General features: G+C 36.7%; 1 long non-coding RNA gene across 1 annotated transcript; it reads right to left on the bottom strand.

Annotated features, from left to right (window-relative positions):
* Positions 1-980: 980 nt before the first annotated feature.
* LOC144006457 (uncharacterized) lies at positions 981-4,272 on the bottom strand. The gene is made up of 3 exons (XR_013279834.1): positions 3,310-4,272; positions 2,557-2,758; positions 981-1,624 (listed from the first exon to the last, which is right to left on the bottom strand). It is a non-coding gene; the product is annotated as an uncharacterized LOC144006457 (long non-coding RNA).
* Between the last annotated feature and the right edge of the window lie 262 nt (positions 4,273-4,534).

The following is a 4,534-nucleotide window of genomic DNA, read 5'->3' as shown; positions in this document are numbered from 1 at the left end:
GTTACATATGTCTTCAAATGTTGGTAACTCTAGGTGAAATGTACAGCCGGGAATGCTTCATTAAATAAGAATTTTGAAACACAAAATTTGATGCCTCGCCTCTGGCGGACTTCCTGTTAGGTTTAGCATATGGTTCAAAAAGAGTTTTTTGTAGATCATAGTCTGTTACATATGTGTACCAATTTTCGTGGCTCTCAATTAAACGTACCACGGCAATGCTTTGTTAAGTAAGAATTTTGAAACTGTAAATTTGATGCCCCGCCACCGTCATATAGTATGTCAAAAACTTTAGATTTTTTTACCATGATGTTGTCCCAGGTGTTGAGATGGTACAGCCCAAGTTTGAAGTCAATCGGGTTAACCGTGTAGGAGAAGCGGGCAAAAGTATGACCCCTGTAAATGTGCAAAAATTGGCAAAAATTGGACATTTAAATACTCATACCTCACTTTCTGTCTATTTTAGGGTACACACTTCAAAGAGGTTTTTGTTCATTGGGATGTGCTACAGGTGCCACACAATTTTCATAGCCGTCGGACAATCGTAGCGGGACAGGGATCCGTTTAACCTATGTAGGGGGCGCTAAGGAGCCATTTTTCTGTTATCATGTATGGCGACTTTAAAATATCAAATTTTTCGCCAGGCCTGATGTGCGTGTAAAGTTTGGTGAGTTTTCGGTCACGTTTAGTGTCTCAAAAATGTGATCGTTTGCGGAGAATAATAATAATAATAAGAACTAGAGCTGCGAGCAGCTATAAAGGGCCCTCGCAACCCGGGCCACGTTGGGGTATATGCAAGTCGGGGGACTTGCACGTTGGGGTACTGTTAAATAGACAAGGACCATGGAAAATAGAAATGCATTTGCCGTGCCTTGTGTGTAAAAAGGTGCAGTAAAAGGCCAAAAATGATGCACAATTCCCTAAATAAATTCAAAAGTGTGGACTTTCTGATGTGTGTGCAAAGTTTCATGAAAAGTCGCTCGTTTGATATTCAAAACCAGCATCTGTTTATTTGAAAACATTACATGGCACAGAGATGGTGTGTGATCAAATAAAAAGCTTTTTGATGACTCTTAATGTGGTGTCGCTGTGCAACACATATGTATTCATGACATAGTGAAGTATTGTGACAGTTTTGTAGGGTCCAGCAAACAGTAAATGTGTGACAGTTATTCAAGAAAAAATGTAGCTTTGAAGCAGGCTAACCAATGACATCATCTAAAGGGGAAAAAAGCACATGAGCAAGCATAGGTATAAGTAGAGGAGAAAAAGAGATGAAAGAAGTGCAAGAGATGGAACAGGAGAGGAATGCAGCTGTTTATGTATAGCTGTTGTAACAGGACAGATTAAATAACACTTTAACCTGGGGTTAACAGCGCCCTAGGACAGATAAACTCTTTAGTGTAAAAGTTTTCTGGGACAGATGAATCCCTTGGGGTCAAAGAGTTTGGGTTAGCACATAGTCTGTCTTAGGATAATGTAACCTCCATGGATGAATTAGTCCTAGGACGCTTTGACCTGCGGGCTAAAACTTCAGGGGGGTTAACCTGTCCTGTTATATTGTGATCATCGTCTTCGTGCATGTCCTCAGTGGCTTCTTCTGTCTGTGTGGCAGCATTTGATACATCTGTAGAACAAAAAAGAATGAAGAATCATGTTAGATCTGTGAAGTTTGGTTGTCTTAGGTGTAGTTTACAGAACAGTCGTGTGCATATTTTTAGCATGGTAGTGTCTTAATACAAATGCATATTATGTAATGCACTGTATATGGATATTACAGACGTAATATTTGACGGTGATCTTATATTCATAGTTTTTGCCCGTTAATAAATAATATAGCTAGTAAGTAATAAGACACGCAAAAATGGTATAGTTGAATCCTCTGGGTCAAAAAGCAATGTTTTAGGATTGTGTGATGAAATGATGAATAAAAGTAAGGATACGACAGGTACATAAATGGTTATGTAAGTGTAAAATTTGTCATGGTGTGTCCAGATACATGCAGGATAAGTATAAAATATTATGGTGTGTGATTGATTTTTTCTTAGTAAAAATTAGTATTGTAAAGGTCAAGTCACAGTATGTCCAAAAATATTTTTAAAAAAAATCTATGGTATAGAAACATCATAATCAGGGGCAAAGACATAAACATAATAATAGTAATTAATAATGATAGAATTTAAATACAATCTTTTCCATGAATATGTCAGTTATTTTGAGAAGATACAGAAAAAAAAGAACTTTGAAGTGTCTATCAGTGGATGAAAGAGGGCAAGATCACAGCATAGCTACATGATATCAGTCACATTTGAAAGTAATCAAGTGTAGTATGTATTCACATTATATACATTGAGAAATTGCGGCTCAATAATCAGTCAGTGTTTTAGTTAACAGTCCAATGTTACCTTCAAGATATTCCTAACAGAAAAAAAGGAACGTGCATTAACAAAAAAATGTAAAAATGTCCATTGTCAAACATGTCATTCATTATACACAATGTGTAGGATGGGGATGCTTGCTGTGTTAGTGTTTGTGTGTCTTCCATGTCATATAGCTTACCATCACGGACAAATGCATCACATGCATCCTTTATATCCAATGCAGTCTGGAGTTCTTTCACAAGCTTGGTTTTGAAGTCTATCTGTTTTTCAAGTGCTCGATTGACTCGAGTCACATGGACTAGTTGGTTCATTTGGGAATGAAGATCAAGGCTGCGCTGGTATAAGTCGTTGCGACTGAAAGCATGATCAATGCATGCATACTGTAATGACAAAGCATTCAATGAAAATCAGTCATGTTAGATTCCATGATTCTAAATAGCAGATCTAACGTGTTGGTGCAAAACGTTGTGGTCGTGTTGCATGTTACTCAATGGCTGTGTGTGTCAAAACGAGTTTATTTGAAAGAATATACAAATATATACACACGGACATATATATTTATACAGTATAACAGTACCGCATGTATTGGTTTTAAGGAAAGAGTTGAAAAGCAGTGTTCAGAAAAAAGCATAAGACGCACAAAGTACCATTTCACTACATGTAATAAGTTGTCAAGTAGACATGTGAATTAAGTGGTTAAGATAGTGGCTACTGTGCAAGTAAGCTTCAATTGTCTCTAAAAGGTTAGCATATGTGTTCTACATGATATCAATGGCTAGACGTGCTCGTGGAGAAACATTACAAACAGAAAAACACACTAAAGGTGCCTTTAACAAACCTGTTAATAAATGAGAACTTAATACATATATGTATGGCATACTGTATATGATTGAGAAAGTTGTCCTGTTTAGTTTATGTATTGTATACTTACGGAAAAAAGTTGGCAATCTTTGCGTATGGAGATGATTAGAGGGTCTTTATCAAAAGAGAATTTGCTTGGTGATTTGTTCATGTTCTGTAGAAAAGCAAAGGAGTAGAAATAAATACAGTATCATACTTCATAAACATACAAGACATTTGTAGCTGTATTAACCATTGTTGGTATTTGAAGTGATAATTTAGGAATAGAAGTGTAGTGATTGCAGAATTTATAGAGTGCTTACCTTGTATGACTTTGTAGATGGAAATGTCTTTTGTTGAAAGAGCTCTTTGTTGTCTACTATATATGCAAGGACAAGCATAAGTAGGTGTGGTTATGAAGTACTTGACCATTGAAATAAAGCAGTGGTATCAAATGTATGGACCGTGGTTTGGCTCAGGCCTGCAAAGGGGTTTAATGTGGCACAAGAGATAATCTTGTAAGGTACAAAAAATAATAATAATATAATAGGTATGCCTCTGAGTTTTCACAAATCTAGGTCAAGTCAAGTCAAGTCATCTTTAGTTATTTCGCGCTTGAATCATCCAATCGGAAATGCTCCATAAAAAATGTATAGAGGGTGCGATTTATTGCAAATTGCACAAGAAATCTCTAAAAATTCATGTTAATGACAAGTCTGATGTGTGTGCAAAGTTTCACGAGTTTTCACACATGTATAGATAAAAAAAAAAAAAGCAGCACTTTACTTGGCAACCAATGCATCGCTATAGCAGCAGCGTGCGACAAAATAAAAAACTTTTGATAAATTTGCATCTTCCTGTTGGGTTTAGCACATGGCACCAAGAGACTTTTTTGTACATCGTGGGCTGTTACATTTGTCTCCAAATTTTCGTAGCTCTAGCTGCTTCGTACAACTGGGAATGCTTCATTAAGAAGTAATTTTTTCCTTTGCAAACTGTGCATGCCACGGCAACAGCGTGCGACAAAATAAAAAGCTTTCAATAACTTTTCATCTTCAACATCTTAAGATGAATCACACCAAGTTTGGAGATGATCGGATAAACTCTGTAGGAGGAGTTCGTTAAAATAAGACCCCTATGAAATGGCCCAAAAAATGGCAACACGTTCCAAAGTAAATCAAAATGGCGGACTTCCTGTTCGGTTTAGCATATGGTTCAAAAAGAGTTTTTTGTACCTTGAGGGCTGTTACATATGTCTTCAAATATTGGTAACTCTAGGTGAAATGTACAGCCGGGAATGCTTCATTAAGTTAGAA

Source organism: Festucalex cinctus, chromosome 18, assembly GCF_051991245.1.
Source record: "Festucalex cinctus isolate MCC-2025b chromosome 18, RoL_Fcin_1.0, whole genome shotgun sequence".
Taxonomy (NCBI): domain Eukaryota; kingdom Metazoa; phylum Chordata; class Actinopteri; order Syngnathiformes; family Syngnathidae; genus Festucalex; species Festucalex cinctus.
The sequence above is the reverse complement of the archived record's forward strand: the minus strand, read 5'-3'. Positions and strand labels throughout refer to the sequence as shown.